The sequence below is a fragment of the Callorhinchus milii genome, unplaced genomic scaffold, assembly GCF_018977255.1.
Source record: "Callorhinchus milii isolate IMCB2004 unplaced genomic scaffold, IMCB_Cmil_1.0 Scaffold21, whole genome shotgun sequence".
Taxonomy (NCBI): Eukaryota; Metazoa; Chordata; class Chondrichthyes; order Chimaeriformes; family Callorhinchidae; genus Callorhinchus; species Callorhinchus milii.
Genome location: NW_024704762.1, coordinates 4,569,127 through 4,589,661, shown reverse-complemented (window position 1 = coordinate 4,589,661; position 20,535 = coordinate 4,569,127).

Sequence of the window (20,535 nt, the reverse complement as noted above, 5' to 3'; positions counted from 1 at the left end):
GCAGCCTCCAGGAAAGGTGCATTGCTTTAGATGTTTGAAGGTGCAATTACAAAGGAAATCACAAGTTGCAATCAGAGCATTTGTTGCTGTTGTTGGTAATGTCATATTTAAATATTTATTTGATCCTTGTTAGTGGTATCAGGTGCTATCAGTGACTCTGAAAATGCAGTGGTTTTACAGTTACCAGTGGGGCCTTGCTAACACTTTGTGTTAAACCCATTGTTCTGCTAACTCAGTTTAAGTTCATGTCAGGTAGAATTAATATCTTTCTCCACAATAATTGGTAATGGGATATATAAGAGTTCAGGTAATGTCACTTCAGTTCCCAATGAACCGAACTCTATGGCACATTGCGTCAAATTTGCAGTATTTCTTAATGGGTTTGTTTACAACAACAAAATCACATTAAAAGAGTGCCTTTTACGTCGGGAGGACGTCCCAAAGCGCTGAACAGTCAGATGTCAGGGTCCGAGCATGGGGGAAGGGGTGGTGTAGGGGTGAGGGAAGAGAGGTGGGAGGGAGACCAAAGGTACGGTCGAAGAGAAGGGTCTTGAGACCGGCCTTGAAGGAGGCAAGGGAGGAAATGAGGCAAAGGGACTGTGGGATGGAGTTCCAGAGTGTGGGGGTAGAGAGGCTGAAAGCCCGGCCACTGATGGTAGGGCGGGTTAGGCGGGAGACGTGGAGCAGACCGGAGCCTGCTGAACGGAGGGAGCGGGCAGGTTGGTAGGAAGTCAGCAGGTCAGAGGTAGGAGGGGGCAAGGCCATGGATGGCCTTAAAGGTGAGGAGGAGGATCTTGAACTCGATCCTCTGGGGGATGGGGAGCCAGTGGAGTCGGGCGAGGGTGGGAGTGATGGGGTCATGGAGCCTGGTGGGTGAGAGTACACGAGCTGCAGAGTTTTTGCTTAATAACTAATCTGAGTTGAAGCAATGGGAACTCCTAGTAACCGTAAATGCATCAACCCAAGCGAGGAGAACTCCGCGACTAATGCCATCTACACCTGGAGTAGAGTTCTTATCTGCTCTGTAAGTTAGCTCCCACTGTCAGTAACTGTAACTGGTCCCGAAGAATAGACAGCAGATGAAATCTACGCTATGTGATGTTTGAGGAGGAGGAAGGTTATTATAGGATCCCACACTGCAACCGTCCTAGCAAAGCATGATGGTGCTGCCCTTATTGTCTCCCACACCAGGCTCCTCACGTGTGTCTCTCAGGCTAGCCAAACTCCAAATGATATCAATTACCCGAGCAGACCAACTTCAGACTTTTGTCCTGACCTTGAAATCCTTTCATGGTCTTGCCAACGTAATTTCCTCCAGCTTCATTCTGCCTAATACTCTCTGCTTTTTTGACGGCTCATTGCCCAATCCCTCTACGTCTTGGCCTTCAACCACTATAGCCTCTGTTCTCGAGAACTTTCTCTTTTGTAGAATCACATTAATTTGTTCCTTCTCTCGCTGCTTTAAAAATGCTCTAAAAAAACAGTCTCTTTGATCGTGTCCGGTCAATACGCTTCAACTCCTCTGCCCTGTTCTCTATCATCTCTAAACCGCTTTGAGACGTTCATCCCATGTGAAAGGAAATATGCGAGCGCATGTTCTTGTACTGAGACTGAATTCAATGGGACAGGGAAGGAATGGAACAGTCACAGCACAGAGGGGCAGCAATAAAAATAATAATCCTTGCATTTGATACAGTGTCTTATAACGTCTTTGAGACGTCTCAAAGCCCTTCACAGAATATACCCGAAAGTGAATTGACTGTATATTATCTGGGCAAAATAAGTACCCTATTTACCATCTAAACACTGTTCTTACTTTCCAGATGGGGCACTTTGTGGAGGGATCTGAAGTTTACAAAAAAAAGTCTCAAATGCTTTGCAGGTTGGATCATTGGCTGCCAAAATAAGCAATGTTTTCCTTTCACTTTACAGACCATTTTATTTGAACCTTTTATGAAAACAGGTCACAGCTTGTACACACAAGCTTTGCAACTCTCTGCTACATAGTCACCTGTATCTCATTATTGCTCACTGTAAAGTAGACCCTTCTCTGGCAGCTGGGATGACCGGTCTTGCCAATGCGTTTTACATGTGGCTACAGTCTACAAGTGGAAAATACACTTTGTCGGGACCTGGACAAGTAGTGATAGACTTAATAGCTGACAAAGTGCCTGGGATTATCTAGGTTGATGTCCACTCACATCGTCCTTCATTATAAACTTAAATTGACCTATTCAGTTGTACAGACAAGATAATAATAATAATAATCCTTGCATTAGATATAGCGCCTTTTTGCATCTTCGAGAGAGATTCTTTGCAGAATATGCGGTAAAATGGATTGACTATTTTCATGGGCGAAATGCGGCAGCCAATTGTGCATGCGATGGACTATACTATAGTGTTCTCTATCATCTCCAAAGCGCTTTGAGATGTTCATCCCATGTGAAAGGAAATATGTGAGCACATGTTCTTGTACTGAGACTGAACGCAACGGGAGAGGGAGGGACAGAAACTTTCTGTTTCTGATTGAGACTCTTGTCCACTCTCACTGCTGCTGCCTTTCATGTTCTGCCATGCATTCTAGCATGATCTTTATCTCCTGCAACTCTGCCTTGCCTCTTACGCACTCACTGGTGCGTCTCCAGGCAGTCGTTTCTCTGCCGCGCCCGCTTTTGTGTTCGGATGACGTAGTCACTCTGTCTATCCCACACTCTCTCACGGACTGACTGACACCTAACCTCGTCACATGCACGGCATTCTGGCTGGTTCAGTTCAGACAGCGGCAGGCACCAGACGGTTCTTTTAAGGTGTTTCATCTGAAGATCAGAGAAAGAGACGTACGCTTGACATTCAATGTCTGTTCAACAAATAACAAAATTCTGTCCACAACACTGCAGCTCTCACACTTCCTCCCCAGCAAATGTTTCCTGCTCAAGAGACCCAACCTGTGGTTGTTGCAGAGTTTAATACCTCCTGTTTACTTCAAGGCAAAACAGGTGAGGAGAGAAGGCACGAGGAGAGCATTTTTCTATTGGAACAGTGGTATTTTTTAAGAAGTTTGATGCCCTGAATTGCTGGCAGATCAACCTCTTGCATTCTGATTGTATGGATTGTTTCCAATGAACGCCAACATAAACCGATACACGTTTCCCAGTTCATACTAACAATAAGCCTATAATCATCTTTGTATTTGGTCTCGGGCAGTGGTGGCCAACCCATGGCCCACAGACCGGATGTGGCCCTCGGGACTGTCGAGAAGTGGCCCGCCCCAACATTTGCACCAGTCCAAACGAGTCCGTTCCAAATCAATGCCTTGTTTCCAGTAGCTGCTGAGTGGCGATACCCATGGCACGGACATAAATTTGTGCCACCTGGGCTGGGAAAGGGACAAAATCAGCCAGGGTTCCCACTGGCCGTGAAGCTGTAGCCAAACTTTCAGGAGAGAGGAAAAGACAACAAATGCGCCAAGTGCCACACTATCTTAACTGACGTTCCAGGAGTATAGGCTTAGACCAGGTTTTCACAATCCCCCATCTCAGACACTGCAGAAACATAGAATTACATAGAATATACAGCACAGAAACAAGGCCATTCAGCCCAACTGGTCTATGCTGGTGTTTATGCTCACTCGCATGCCTCGTCCTGCCCTTCCTCAACTAAGCCTATCAGTGTAACTTTCTATTCCTTTCTCCCCCATGTACTTATCTAGCTTCCTCTTAAATGCCGCAATAAATTAAACAGACACACAATACCCGTGGCCTCCCCATGCACTCCTTGAGTGAACATACACTGATCTGGCTTCCTGTCAGCCTGAGGGTGAGATGGGCATTACAGCTGTGTGTTTATCCTGCTCCACCTGACGTCCATGTGCACAACTTGCCGCTACAGGGCACCGAATGGGGGTGGTGGGGGTGTGGGTGATGGGGGGGTGGGTGATGGGGGGGTGGAGAAGCGAGTATTTAAACACTAAAATGTTCTGACGCGCACTTTGAGTTCACAACATTCCCACCTCCACTGCTGTTTCGCTGTGTGCTAAAATGATTGATCCCAGCGAGAGGCGGTGAGCTGAGCCGTGTAATTCAGCCTGCTGCAGATTCTAAACCAGTTTTAAAAAATTACAGCAACATCCACAAAGTGCTTCACGCTAATCCTTGTCAAGCGTAGTGACTTTTTTTTGTTTCACCAAACACCAGAACTGCAAACGTCAAAGATTGCTTTGAAATCGAGAAAGCTGCTCGAAGCTCTTTGCCCAAACACCTTTTAGATTGCATGGTACTGATCACTGAACCATTAGTTTAACGTGCGTGTTGTGTGTGGGTGGCGGGGGGGGGGGGGCGGGGCGGGGGAGAGGTTGCAGAAAATTGTACAGGGAGTTATTGGCAGGAAGCTAACAGCTGGTTGGAATGTAAGAGCTCAGGTCACAAAGCATCATCACCAAATCTGACATTAGAGTCATACATGAGTTGGGCATCCATTGCATTTGAAGGAAAATAATGAACCAAAAATGGATGTTTCTGTGTCGATTGCCTTTTTTCCAAGCTTGTTGCTGATGTTGATTACAGATGCTGTTGTACTGAATCAGCTGTATTGGAGTCTATTGGTCATCGGTGACTAATTGGGTCAAACGGAGATTTCAGAACTCTGGCACAGACCAGTGTTTTCCATCAGCTTCGCTGTAGTTTCAGGGAGACTGAAAGTAAAATTGTCCAGATGCCACCAGTCTCATGCCAAGAGATCTCTCTCAGAAAGAAATCTCTGCTCTGGAGGTGTTTGAAGAGATGTGGGGGGGATACTCATTGTTTTAACGCATTGGGACTATAGTAGAGGGAGCCAGAGAGAAGCTACTTCTCTCTGCGTATGTGCTTTATTCTTTCCAACTTCTACAACTTTCACCCCGATTAGTTTTGGACATTCTTGTTGTGTTGGGTGGATGGTTCAAGGACTCCTTCCTTCTGCCATATCCTCCTCGGATTGTGAATCTCCACAGGACTCTGGCTCGTGGTTTCCCTGCGAGATGAAACAACCTCAAAGCAATTGTTTGTTTATTGTATCAAAGAAGGGCTGATTCTCTACCTCCTCTTCTATCCAACATTCCCACTGGAATATTTGTTTAAAGTATCCATTTATACAACAGGAACTCGGTAGCTCAGTTGCAAGACCCAAGGAGCAGCAGGACCAGAACCATATGCACATCACCAGACATTGCTCTGTCGCCAGGAGTGAGTACTCTCTGTAGTACAGAGTAAGCAGAACTTTTTAAACTCACAGTTTTCACAAGATCGCAAGAGGTTTGCGCCAAAGAATGGGCTTCAGCCCATTTGATCTTGGCCTTCCATAATACCACCTCTACATTTTCCTATTATTTCAAGTGTGGCCTGGCCTATTTATTGTAAGGCTTAAACATACCTCCAGCTCATTTAAGGTCATTGATTTAACAGTACTGTCCAGCTTCCTGTTCACTTTGATGATTGACGTGGTACACTGTTTTGATGTAGTGAACTCAACTTTACCCCTTGTCTCTTTCTGCCCCATCTATGGATTTGTGTGCCTAAGACTGTTCAAAGGTATAAATGGATTGGAGAGTAAATAATGAAAGATAATTTCCACTGATAAGCAACACGGAGACGTGAACTCAAGTTGGTTGTTAAGAAAAGGTTGAAAGAAACACTTTTGCATAAAGGTTTTGTTGGAAACCGTAAACCACATTCGATTGTTGAAACACAGTCAATTTTCACTTAAAAACACTTGAAGAAAGAACCTATAGAAAGATATGGGAGAATAAGAATGGTTAGAAATTGGAATTGTAAGTGTGGTTAGCTCCAGTGGGGAACTTTGCTTATTATGGACTCCTGTGATGGAATCTCTTGTGATCCTCTGACGACAACATCTTTAATATTATCCTCAATCAGTATGTATGAGGGTAATGCCTTCCTGACTGTAAGCCGGTGTGGTTTTATCTCGATAGTTTTATCTGGGGCTTTCTGATCGCTTTTCACCTAGTTAGGGTTTTTCCATTACTGTACAATACATGTTTCTTGTCCAAGTTGAGGGGTGTGTTGGTTATACCTTCCAAATTATCTGAAGTGATAAGAGGATTTGATATGGTGGATGTTGATGAACTGTTTTGACTTGTTGATGAATCCAAAACAAAAAACATAAATAAAGTAGCAGTAGCAGATCTAATAGCAAGTTTACGAAGAACTTCTTCATGCAGAGAGTGGTGAGAATGTGGAACTCACTGTGGTGAACTGTGGTTGAAGAAAATAGCATCAATGTATTTTCGAGAAAAGTTGATTCACACTCATTACACTGACCGTAATTATCAGTGGAACTTATCTTTCAAGATCACCAGGAACTCTTCCAATGGCCAATGGTAAAGATTCAACCCAATGTAACACTTGGCCACACAGAGACCAGATGGTTCCAGGTTCATATGTGCATGTTCTGCTCAGTTAGCTGATCTCAACAACGACGACAACTTGCATTTATATAGTGACGTTCACGTGGGTGGCGTCTCGGAACGCTTGAAATTTCAGCCCTGGTTAACAAGCAAACGGGATTGAGGGTCTGGGATCTGGTTACAACAACAACCACAACAACTTGCATTTATGTAGCTCATGCAGGGTAACGTCCCAGAGCGCTTGGCGATGGCGGAGCAGAACGCCGACCGGTCCATAAATAATGAGTCTTTGACGCTTTGCCCATCATGAGTTACAACCTCAGGCTACTTGTTGAAGCCAAGAGCTTACGTGACTCAGTGTCTAAGCAAAATGGTTTGCTCATTCTAATTAATGGAAAAACGGAGGGCGGCTGATACTGTGTTTAAAACAAAAAAGACAATTGAGCCAATTGTTCCGGATTTCATAACTTCATTAAGAAGCCGGGTGGGCGGGGGGTTGGGGGTTGGGAGCTGGGGGAATACTTGCAGTTACTGGAAATGTGTCACACATCACTCTCTGCCTCGCTGGAATCCCGCTCAGTCTTGGAGCATTGCTCCCGTGAATCAATGTCACATAATTTCTTTATTAGGAAATCCCATAAGAAACACCGCAGAATTATCTCTAGTGTCAGTAACAGATCTGCTGTTTCATGCTCTAAAGCAACCGTTTGTTCCTTAAAGGTTTAATTCTGAAAGTGCTGAGTGGTTTGCAGATGCCTATGCTGCCTGTTTAACGCCTCAAAGCACACTCTACTTTTTTTTCCCTCTAGATTACTGCAGTTATTTGAGATGTAAGTTGTTGTGTGTTTTTTTAATAATAACTGTTAACCATCTGACTCAGAGCTATTTGTGCTCTATTTCCTGTTTTACTGTGAAGTAGTGTATGTGTATATGTTTATGTTTTATTTTATTTTTATATATATATACACACACACACATACACAGGGTGAACAAAAAGTTGTGATATCTGCAACAACAACATGCATTTACATAGCTCAGAGAGTCTCAGAGAGCTTAAACCTTATTATCTAAAAAAAATCATAATTTCTTTCAGACTTTATTAGACTTTGTAATGGTATCACTACTCTTTGGTCGCCCTATATGCGTGTGTGTGTGTGTGCCTTGTGTGTGTATATATATATATGTGTGTGTTTCATATATATTGAAAGCTTTTGATCGATTAAATCCGAGATCCACTCATTAGCACAAGGCACAGAGATTCAAGAATGTTACAAACTGCTTGTTGTTATCTCCCATTCTATTCTGATCTCAGGAAAATAGCTCAAGGGCCCTTCTTTCAAGCATTTAACAAGCTCTCTGACTTTTGTAGAAAACGATCCTGGATATATTTGTGCGACGTGTTCAGACCAGCAGATAATGCCATTAACTTGGCAATGTAGTTAAGTGCTCCTGTTAATGGCCAGTTTCCATGCAGTATCGTGTGTTACCGTAATTCTCTGGAACGGGGTGTGATGTAGCCATTGAGCTCGGGTCACTAATTTGCTTCCTCCATCGGTGTGACTGAACATTCGGATATCACTCCATCTCACTGTTATTAGCGAAAGACGAGTTTATATTTTAAAGGAAAAATACTCAGTAAACATTCCTGCTCCAACACAGCTGCCCTGAGCTGTGAAAAAGCACAATTGGTACAGCAGCTAAATATTTACAGTCAGTCAATTAAACAATAACGGGGAGTTCATTTGTACCACATGCATTTCGATTGAGAACAGATGGAATAAGTGAACAATGGGATTAATCCGAGACTGGCAAAACAGGCGGGTTTTGCACCTAAATTCCATATTTTGATTTTGGAGTAGATTCCTGATTGTTTTTGCTCTCTTGCTCAGTCTTAAAGTTTCTTGTCGACTGGGTCTGTGCCCAGACCAATACATCGAATTAATCAACCTGATCCAAGACACGTCGGAGCTGCTGAAAACAGCCTCTACTGGTGTGACAATGCCACCTTCCCCCCCACCCACCACACACACCCTGTGGCAGGGCAAATCTGACTTCTGTGCTATCTCCGTATATTAACAGCTGGGGATTTGGTTAACGTATTTAATCAGTTAGTAAAGTGTTGGGTGAGGTTAGAAAGTGAACGGGTGTAACAACAATAATAACCTTTGCATTTAATGTGTTGCGTTATTACATGATTGAGACATCTCAAAGAGCTTCACAGGATATACTGTCAATTGACTATATTTTGTGGATGAAACAATGCAGCCAGTATGTGGCACAGCAATGTCCCACATACAGCCATGGAGTGAGGGAACAATTTTTATTTGTTGGCCAGGACACCGGGAGAGAGAAACTCCCTTTTCTTTTCGAATAGCGCCGCGGGATCTTTGACGTCCACCTGAACAGGGCCTCGGTTTAACGTTTCATCAGAAGGACGGCACCTCCGATGTGGGAGTGTCACCTTAGACTATGTGATTCTAAGTCCCGATGTAGGGCTTGAACCCGCAACCCTCTAACTCAGGGTTACCAGTGCTACCCCTGTGCCAGGCTGACCCACAACAGACCAGAGGGGGCCTGATGGTGACACTCTGTTGAATTGAAAAGAGCTCCTGATTGAATGGGGACGTGATAATACGATTCTCTGTTAACACAGATTGACAGTGAACGGCATGTGAACGGAACAAACTCAGCTGGGGAGAAAAGCTCTTGGAGGAAAACATTTATCTAACGGTGCCTCTTCATCCTTAACACCCGCTGACTAATTGAGCTTCATTACATTTTCCGCTGTGCTCTCCCTCGTTCGGGAATGTGCTGTTAAGTGGTGAATGCATCCCTCTGCCCAGACATGTCGCTCCAAGAACAACACTGAAGCATGCAGGCCAGAGAGGAGAGAGAGAGGCACACAAACTGCGCTCAGCACATACAGCTGAGAGATTAGCAGCCAACAGCTGCACGCTTGGTTCTGGGACTTTGCTTCACCAAAGAATTCACAAACATTTATGAGTAGAATGATTGATAGTTGTCGGCAAGTTGCACAAGCTGGAATCAAAAACGGCAGGATTGATATGCGGAATGGGAGGCTGTTAAAGCAAATTGAGTCACACAGCTTAATATCGGATAACTGAACTGGGGCTGAATTTCTGATTAACTAAAACCTTTACAGGGCTCTACCAACACCAACAACAACAAAATTACATTTGTACACCGACGAGAAAGGCGCTGAACAAATATAACTTGTTGTTGTAATACATTGTGTGGTATAGCATTGACTCAGATGGATCCTGGGTTTGATCCCTAGTTTCTGGCGAGGTAGCTAATCTAAGACAGATAAGTAGTAAGTAGGGTTGCTATGATCCGGACATGTAGAGTAGGGGAGGTATACTGGAGGCAAGTGTCTAGCTGCCTGCAAGGTGTCAGTCTGGCTTAGTCTAGATTAATACAATAATAATAATAATCCTTGCATTTGATATGGCGCCTTATCACGTCTTCGAGACGTCTCAAAGAGCTTGACAGAATATACTGTGAAGTGAATTGACTGTATATTTTGTGGAAGTGCTGTACTCATACCTTCATGCACGTCCATGGTGATGCGAGTAAGGCATCACCACACCGATCTGATGGGGCCATTAGCACGTGTGTGAGAGAATACTCAGAGATGCCCCTTCCTCGATTTTATTTCTTCCCTTCCCCCCACACCGCCCACAGGAAAATGTACCTGACTTCGACTCAGCACGGCCCATAGTGGAGTCTACAATGTTATCCGGCTGCAAACCTCTCTGTTTTGGTGTGTTGGTGCCACAGGAAAACATTGTTTTCACAAGCCAGAGTATATTTCAATCTTGTTTTCATTAAACATATCAGTAACTTTCCTTTATCTCTTCTGAAGGTGATGACGTATGCTAGACAGTTGCTCTAGTAACCTCCGCTACTCCACATGTTCACATCCAAACAATCCTATGATTTACCTGGCTCAAATCAGCTGACTCATCAGAAACCAGTGTTGTTATACTATGCAAAGCATTTTCTTACCAAGCTTTCAGAGGAGTGACGAAGCCTTGTTGAGGTTTATGATGAGTCTGGTTCTAACCAAGCGCTTGAGATCCACATGTGTGGCCTTTCCTTTCTGCATTGACCTACAGCTTGTTCTTGTGATGTGCAGGATCTGCTCAGCATTGTGGCCAGTTGGACGCTCCCCAACTAATCTGTTGTTGCTGGATTCTCGGATTCTTGGAGAGTAAAGGCACCACTATTCCAGCAGCCAGGGTTCCAGTGTTGACATTTTGGTTCAGTCTCTTCCTTTTTGATTTATTCTTTCTGCAGCCTCATTTCTTATGCTTTTGCATGTCGGGTTGTCATCCTATCCATGTTGCGTGTCATGTAACATGTGTTACATGCCACGCTACTTGTCATGCTATGTGCACTGTTACATGGCAGGCCACGTGTCATGCTGCTGAGTGTACGTTAATGCTAAATGCTGGTTGGGAGAAGCATTTGGTTAGATTTGTGGTCTGTGCTCTATTAAATGCTACAATCATCTTCATCATCCACTGGTAAGGATGGTAAAGCCTGGTGATAATCACTGACCAACCACCACTTAGCACCACTGGATAGTGTGCATGTATCCATCTAGTCTGGAACTCTCTCCCCAAAAGGCTGTGGATGCTGGTTCCATTCACATCTTTAAGACTGAGGTGGATAGCTACTTGTTAGGTCAGGGTATTAAGCGATACAAGGCAAAGGCAGGTAATTGGATTTAAGGTACAGATCAGCCATGATCATATAGAATGGTGGAACAGACTCGAGGGGCTGAATGGCCTACTCCTGTTTCTATGTTTCTATGAGTCATCAGCGTAAATACCACCATTGCCTGTTTAACATGTTCATTTTTGCCCATTATTTTATAATCCATCTCTCTTTGTCTTGCCTCTGGGTCAGAAGGCCATGGGTTCAAGCCTCACATCTAGGATGACACTACAATTGAGCACAACTTTGCCAGGAGGTGCCAACCTTCAGCTGAGATGATGAACTGAGTTCCTGTCTCCAAGTTTAGGTGAACGTTAAAGACCCCCTATGGCACTGTTCAAAAAGAGAAGGAAGTTTCTCCTGGCGTCCAAGATAAATCTTCCCCATGAACAGATCGGCTGTTTGTCGAATGTTGTTGTGGGGCATATTGGCTCCTGCATTTGCCTGCAAGTACAGTCACTACACTTTATAGAAACCTTTTGAAGCAAGTTCAGATGTTTGCCCACAAAACCCAATCACTCCACTTTACAGTATCTTCTGTGCGGAGCTTTGAGATGTCCTCCTGACGTGAAAGAAGCTGTACCAAATTTAAGGATTATGATTATTAAAGATGTGAGATCAAATGCAATGATTATTGAATTGTTTTGTTGATTTGGTCAGGTGCTATTTTCAATCTACAGTGAAAGGTGCCAAAAACAAACAAAAATAGATTCTCGTCCTCACTTTCAAGGCCATCCATGGCCTTGCCCTCTCTTACCTCTCTGACCTGTTGACTTCCTACCAACCTGCCCGCTCCCTCTGTTCATTGGGCTCTGGCCTGCTCCATGTCTCCTGCCCGATCCACCCTACCATCGGTGGCCGAGCTTGCAACCTCTCTGCCCCCAAACTCTGGAACTCCATTCCACAGTCCCTTTGCCTCGTTTCCTCCCTTGCTTCCTTCAAGGCTAGTCTCAAGACCCTCCTCTTTGATCGTGCCTTTAGTCACCCTCCCACCTCTCTGCCTTCCCTCACCCCTCCCCCACCCCTCCTCCATGCTCTGATCCTGACCCCTGACTGTCCAGCACCTTGGGACGTCCTCCCGACATGAAAGGCGCTCAATAAATGTAATTTTGTTGTTGTTGTTGTTGCATGTACATGAGCACTGTGAGTCATGTAACCTAAGGTAGCTGCACCCTCTGCTCTGTATAACTGGCGTGGAGATATTTGAGGTATCCCCCCCCCTCTCCTCCTCCGTCCCCGTGCTGTGCGTTCATCACTCAGAGACACTCGTGGGGAGTGACCGCAGGCAGCAGGATGGCCTGTTACTGTGTAATACTCCCATTCGATAGGAATTCCCCAGAATTTCCTCCAATTAAGCAGCAGCAGGTTGCCAGCAATGGGGATCTTTGGTGAGAACAGACTATTTGCTTTGGCCTCCAACAAAAACAGATGGTGAGAGTGTTCCAATGCGTCTGACTAGAGCGCAGCTTAAAAATGTTGTTTGTTTTCTTTAATGCTGGAGCATTAAAGTGAAACCTCATGGTGTCAGCTATCGGCCGTGGTTCATATCTCAGACCCTCAGAATACCTGACCGGTCAACAACGGTGCTAAAAGCAAGAGACGATGACATAACTTGCATTCTTATAGCACCTTATCACGTTTTACAATAATATAACTGTCAGGTGTAGAGACCAATCCTCAATGCAAACCCAACAGCCCAAATTACATGCAGCAAAGTCCCACAACCAGCTGTGAGGTGAATGATCAATTTATTTGAAGGATTTGTTGGCCAGGACACTGCATTGGGGTGAGTCAAATAGACTTCTGGTTCTTTAACTCTATCTGAACAGGCAAATGGAATTCTTTTTGATGTCTCATCTGAAGGACGGTACCTCCCCAGTCCAGCACTGGAGCATCAGCCTAGACTACGATGCCCGATGTGGAGCATGAGCTGACAACCTTCTGACCCAGAGGCGAGAGAGTGCTCCATCAGCCCTGGGATGTACAACACTCCACTTGAGCCTCATCAGACATACGGGATGATTACCTGTTTGTGTAGACATTTCACCGGTCTGCTTTTTGTTATCCTATTGTCTTCTCCCTTTCCTTCCTCTCTGCAGAAGACAATAAATCACATTGTGTGTGTTCTGTGGTACAGACAACGTTGCCCAGCTTAGGTTGTATGTTAAATGGCAAACTCATCAGCTTGGCACTCGCTTTCTGCCACTTTCCAGCCCTGCAGCATCAGCTTAGCTCCTGGCAGCTACTGTCGAGCAAACCAATGACCAAACCAGATTGTCTTTGTGGTGAGATGATGTCCATTCGGGGAACCCAGAGATGAAGTACACTGGAGAACACTGCCGCCAAATCTAACCCTGTCCTCATCCAACATCCACACACACGTCCCATCTGTAGCCATTGGACAGCAATCAAGAGTGTGAGGCTCGGCACTCTTTATTCCCAGACTTCAGTGTTACAGAGCTCTATTGTTGTCTGGTGATGATAGCCAGTCTATTTAACTCACGCCAGGCTATAGATATGGGATATTCCCCATCTGATGGCAGGTTTGGCACTAAGAACGATAACAATCCTTGCATTTGATAAAGTGCCTTTCATGTGGTCGAGAAATCGCAAAGTGTTTCATAGGATGTACTGTAAAGCGAATTAACTGGGTTTGCGCACAGCAATATCCCACAAACTCAGTGATTGACCAGTTTTATTTGGGGGAGTTGTTGGTCAGGACACTGGGAGAAACTCCCTTCTCTTTTTGAATAGCACTGTGGCATCTTTTAACATCCTCTTGCACAGGCGATCGACCCTTACAAATACTCACTCCACTTCACAGTAAAAACTTGTGAAGTGCTTTGTGTTGTTTCCACAACATGATAAGGCGCTGCATCAAGCGCAAGGATTATTAATCCAGAATGTGATGAAAATGAAGTGTGTTAATTAAAATTAAGTAGGTTAATCCTGCTCTTTGAGGTGGGACAGGAGTGATGAGCTGAATAGCCTTCGCTCATTCCAGTTGATCTTGTGTCAGTGATTCCTAATGAGAGATACTGAGGAGAGAAAGTGTTAGAATTTTGCTAAATTGCTATGTCTCATCGGCAGCAGCAGTCGTGGGGCAACAATAGAACTCCACGTCCTGATCTAGTGAGAGGGTAAATCAACCATAAAGGATAAATCACTCACGGGCAATTTACCTGCTGTAAATCGCCCGTGAGTGGTTGATGAATGAGGACGGAATTGATGCTGCGATGAGAAGACGATAGGGTGAGTATAATGGGAGAGTGACACCCAACTGGGCCAAATGGCCGTCTTCTTCCAAACCTCTCGTGTGATCCAGTGCAGGGAAAAACCTGAACAGAAAGGTGACCGTGGATGTGCTTCACCGGGAAACAATCCTGTTAGTCTCTAGCCACTAGGTGTTGCTGTTCCATTACACAACCTGATCGGGCTTCCCATGGGATTGAAAGGATGAGTGAGGAGGCAAGTGCAAGTTGCAGTCACCGTTCCTTAGCTGTGCTTCGGGCTGCTTGCTGTTAAGTAACAGCTCAGAAAACTAAGGCTTGTTCTAATCACAGCTCAGTCAGGCAATCGATGCGCAATCTGAAAATGGAGAGCTTCACTGAAGTTTTTAGGAATTTTATTGCGAACCCACTAAATAGGAATTCACTTTTTACTTGCCTGAAATGTCGAACTTTGACGCGTTTTAAAATAGATCGTTGTAATCACTTTTTTCTTAAAAGAATCTCAGATTCGTAGATAGTAAAAGAGATCAAATAATAAGGGATTTTGGTTTGGGGCTGGGAATTCTGGTTTTGTTCAGCCGTACGGCTGACGCTCCGAACGCCATCACCATTCCTAAGAGTCATAGAATATTACAACACAGAAAGAGGTCATTTGACCCTTTGTGCCTGTGACGTCTCTCTGCAAGAGCTATCCAATTCTTCCCACTGGCTCACTCTTTCCCCAGAAAATACAGCCCACAAAATATACAGTCAATTCACTTTACAGTATATTCTGTGAAGCGCTTTGAGACGTCTCAAGGACGTGTTAAGGCACTGTATCAAATGTTAAAAATATTATTATCAAATACGAGGATTATTATCAAGTGCAAAGATTATTATAATTATAATTATTATTCAACTAATATCATTTTAAATGCCAATCGAGCTTTAAAGTCGGTCAATCACTAGTTAGCAGCCCTGACCGTATTTGTCTCGGACGTACTGATTGACAGCTGTGACCTGAGTGGAGGTCGAGTTGGTGACATGTCGAGATGGAACAGGAAAATTGTACAGTAGGCAAAGGTTGCAAGGTTAGATGCATTGAATGGAAAGTCGCACAACCACTTCTTTAGTTTGAAAAGCTGTGGTTTTCCTGGGACTGTTATTAAACATTTAATCGAGAAGAGAGAAGCAGAGAAGTGGCTCATGTGCTTTTGGGTTTTGAACTTGAGTGGTATTTGTGGCATGTGTCTTACCGCATCCCCTAAGGAGTTTTGTCCAGATGGCCTACATCAGTTGGACACAGTGCAGATCTAAGATGGTAACCAATAATAATAATAATTCTTGCATTTGGTACACTGTGCCTTATCAAATCAACGAGACGTGTCTCAAAGCACTTCACAGAATAGACTGTAAAGTGGATTGACTGTGTATTTTGTGGGCGAAATGTGGCAATACATTGTGCACAGCAGTGCCCCACAAGCAGTGAGTGACCAAATTTTTTTTTTGATTTGGAGGATTGTTGGTCAAGAGACCGGAAGAAACTCCCTTCTTGAACAGTGCCATGGGATCTTTCATGCCCACCACCACAAGAGGAGGGAATTTCTCCCGGTGTCCTGGCCAACAATCCAGATAAATTGGCCTTTCACTTCATGGCTGTTTGTGGAACCTTGCTCTGTGCAAATTGGCTGCCACATTTGCCTACAAACAGTGATTGCACTTGATGACAATTAACTGTCAGATGTTTTGATCTTAAAGGCACTGCATCAAATACAAGCATTGTTTTTTTTTATTCTTAGTCTGCTTTTCTCTCTCCGATACTTCAGGATTTTCAGAGTTTCCTAAAATTGCAAACATTTCTTTGCAACTCTGAGCTTGGCTTACTTTATTACTGAAGTGCAATATGTTTTACTCGAGATGAGGGGATTTCCTCTGGTTTGTGAACCCGCTGTTCAGCTATTGCATGTAAGGGGGCAGGGCGCTGTGTGTGGGTGTCTAGAAATAACATATACTCCTCAATAAACTTTCCACTTCAAGCCTGTATCAGGCATAAAGCATCAAATGGCTTTTTTGTTACGACAATTTACATTTACAAAGCACCTTTGTGTCAGCGGGACAAAGTCAAAAGCTGTTTACAAAACTGAGTGGGAGCTCAAGTTGGTATAGAATGACTGAAAAGGTGGGCTTTAAAAGTGGGGAGAGAAGGGCAAGACAAAGGGATGGAGTTCCAGAAAGTGGGGGCAGAATGCATGACAGGTCGCCCACTGATTGTGGGGTAGATCAGGCGGGGGGGACATGAAGCAGATCACTGTTAGTTAACCAGAGAGAGAGAGAGAGAGAGAGACGAGGATGAGAGGTTGCAGAGAGGGGTATAGACCATGGAGAGTTTTGAATGCGCTCTGGGACGCTACACTGCATGACTGGCACTATTTAAATGCAAATTTTGCTGTTGTTGAATGCGAGACCTGAATGAAATCGCCTGGGGGTTGGAGAGCCAATGGAGCCGAGTGAGGATAGGGTAATGAGCGCACGGAGCCAGTTTGGAGCGGGAGAGGACATGGACTGCAGTTTGAGTTTGGGGAGTAGTAATAATAATAATAATCCTTGCATTTGATATAGCGCTTTTCACGTCTTCTCGACGTCTCAAAGCGCTTTACAGAATATACTGTAAAGTGAATTGACTGTGTATCTGTGGGTGAAACGCGGCAGCCAATTGCGCACAGCAGCGCCCTACAAACAGTCGTGGATTGAAATTGACCAATTAATTGCTGTGTTGTTTTGGAAGGATTATTATTAGGCTCTGTGTGGAGTAAGGAAATTTGCCCACGGTTTCGCTTGCAAGGCGAGTGCTCTACAGGTCTCCAGTAGGGAGAGCTCAGAGCTGACCAGAAGCGCCTTTGAAGTGGAGACAAGGTAAGAATGGATAAGGTAAGAGTGGAAACCGGGAAAGGACAGAATAATGGAGCAGGAGGAGAGATGGGGCAGATTCCTTGTGAAAGACGAAGGCACTTGGCTGGATCAGTGGGTAGAGACACAGTCTGGTATTAGACGACTTTACACCATAAAATCAAAAACTCCCAGTTTTGAGTCATGTGATGAGATTTGAGCTTTTTTTTATATATACGCTAGAGATGAGAAGGTGCAGAGATGACCTGGTAGAAGACTTCAAAATAACAATAATAATATTATCCCTTGCACTTGATGCAGCACCTTATCACATAGTTGAGACATCTCAAAGCGTTTCACACTATAAGGTGAATGGTTTGTATATTTTGTGGGTGAAACACAACCGCCCAATTACAAACAGCAGCGTCCCACAAACAACCACGCACTGCATGACCAAATTATTATTATTTCTTTTTTTTTATAAAGGAATTATTAGCCTGGAAAATAACAAAAAGCTGTGGTTGGGTAGATACAGTGTTCATAGATTGTATCTGCTCGTCGATGAGTCAGTGACAGTGATGAGAGAGTGGGAAGACAAACTTAAGATGATCGCAAAATAAATTCAAGGTGATTTGGAGGCAGGTGAAGAAAAACAGACTTTATGGGGTGATTGATTCCTGTGTTGTAAAATGCTTTGGTTTCAGAATCAAACCATTTGGATTGTTTGTAGGACACTTCTGTGCGCAATTGTTACGCCCACAAAATATACGGTCAATCTACTTCACAATATATTCTGCGAAGCTCTTTGAGACGTCTCAACGACGTGATAAGGGATAGTGGGAGGGGAGTGGGGACTAGTTGGTGGATCTTCCAAAGAGCAGCCACAGACACGATGGGCCGAATGGCCTCCTTCTGTGCTGTAAAATTCTATGATTCTATGATAAGGCGCTATATCAAATGCAAGGATTTTTACCATTATTATTTTCTTATGCAGAGCTGCTCACAGGGCCTTTTTTTTAACCATCTGCCTTTGCACAGCATCTGACAAGAGCGATTAAAGAGAGGCTTAAGACGCCTCCCAAACCCCATCAGGTGCACTTTTACCACGAGGTAAACATAACCTTGTTGCTTTACAATGCTCTACATTCAAAGCAATTAGCATCTTGCAAAAATTGAGGGCGTTTCATTTTCTTTGAGTGGTGTTTTCTTTGTGGTTGTGTGTGATGTACAAGAGGAATTGTATGCGAGCGGTAGCCTTTGTCGCGCAGAGACTGCGTCCCTCAAAACCTCCGAAGGCGCTTCGAGGCAAGTGGTTAAAGCCAGCGATCAGAGCTGTTTGTGCCTCAGTGGCTTTAGCTCGGTGCACCTCCAGCCCCCACACTCCCACACGCATCCCCCACCGCCCCCATCCCCCAATCCTCGCCTCGCCCACACCCACACCGGCAGTTACCCCCAATGCACACTCCGTGGTCCCCAAACCTTGGCTCTTGCCATCCTGCACCTAATACTTTCCAGAATCGTTTTCGCCCACAAAGTGGGTGAAGAATACACTTTACAGTATAATTCTGCGAAGTGCTTTGAGCCGACTCGAAGACGTGATAAAGTGCTATATCAAGTGCAGCATTATTATTATTATTATTATTAGAACTAAGTCAACAGGAGGTGTCCCTCCAGGGAGAGAGTGCGCATTCCATTCCAACATCTATCCGTGGAATTTCCATGTGTAGGTGGGATGCAGGCAATTCTTGGTTTGGTTTGGATATTTTTAAGCAGTGTTAATGGGTTTCCACATGTGTCAGACACCCAACTGGATTAAAAAACAACACCCACATCCCAGCAGCTCAGCTTTGATATGATGAACCCGATAACAAACCGAGGACACAAAACAAACGAACGACAACAATAACACACAAGACAACAGAAAAACAGATCCCGACCAAAAAATGCAAACCCTAAAAACACGAGAGGCGCAGAATTTTTCCAGAACAAATAGGTGCAAAACAACTTGTCAAACGTCTAATTTATTTATTTTGAAGGGGGAAATGCCTCTCTCACAACCAAGTTTTTATTTGTGTCGGTTAAGGGTTTTTTTTGCACAATTTTACAGATCACCTCTCGCTCTCTCTGATGTGGTACTCTCTCTCTCTCTGTCTGTCTCAGTATTGTGTTCTGCAGTGCAAAGTCTTGATTTGCACATTGTGGAACTTGCTTAAGAAGACCCCTTGTTATCAGTTAGTTAGTCAGTTGTTAGTTAGGGCGTGGTCTGTCTTTCTCTCTCTCTCTTTCTCTCACTCACTCACTCTCTCTTGTTCTCTGAGCTTCACCTGAAAGAGAGATTCTGATTATAAAAAAAAGGGAAACGAAAGATTCACAACAACATTTCCGCACGTGTAACCCAGTGGAAAAAAAAACCCACCACCCGACATATTTGAGATATTGCCAAAAAAGAAAAAGACCAAAAACGTTTCTGGGGCTTTGGTTTTGTGTTGTGAGAAGAAAGAGAAAAGGGTCAAGAGGAAGGTTTAATGCAGGAGCGACACTCAACTTGTCGTTGAGTTGGCGATAGATAAATCATTATTTTTGTATTGATAAGAGGATAACAACCCAAAAAACAAGACTGTCATAAATTATTATTTTTTAAAATAATATATATTCTTCCAGTCTCATTTCATGGACATTTGTGTCGATTTTGATATGAGGCCAGACTAGATTTTTTTTCCCCTCCCCCCCAAAAAACCACACTTCCAGTAAGACAGTTTATATATATTTTTTAAATCTTCATTTTTGACTCCTCTTGCCCTGTTCCTGAACCTTGAATGGAAATGAGGGCTCTCATTCCCTTTTCGATGGGTAAACCAGTGATAATGTGCTACTTTGGAGGGCAGCAAGTTAAGAGAGAGGGACGTTATAGCTAAATTACTGGCTCCAATTTTAAAACTGACTTTTTAAAAAAATATATATAAATTTAGATTTGGATGCTGTCTGTCTGTCTGTCTGTCTGGGTGAGGTATTTTTGTGCCTTTTTTTGAAATCAGTGTTTAAGTGCGTCTTTCAGTGATATTCTGGGATATGGCCTCTCATTTCCTCTGTGTAATTATCCGCTTTTCAATTCGTACTTATATACAGTACGCATATATATATATATATATATATATATACGAGAAGCCGCAAACTCGTGGAATTTATGGGAACAGCTGGAAAACATTAAGGCGTTAACGTTAGTGTTCATCCCGTTTCAGTTGTGAATAGACACTTGCCATCCTCCTATTCAGCTCTGCGCTCGAGTGACAAACAGAG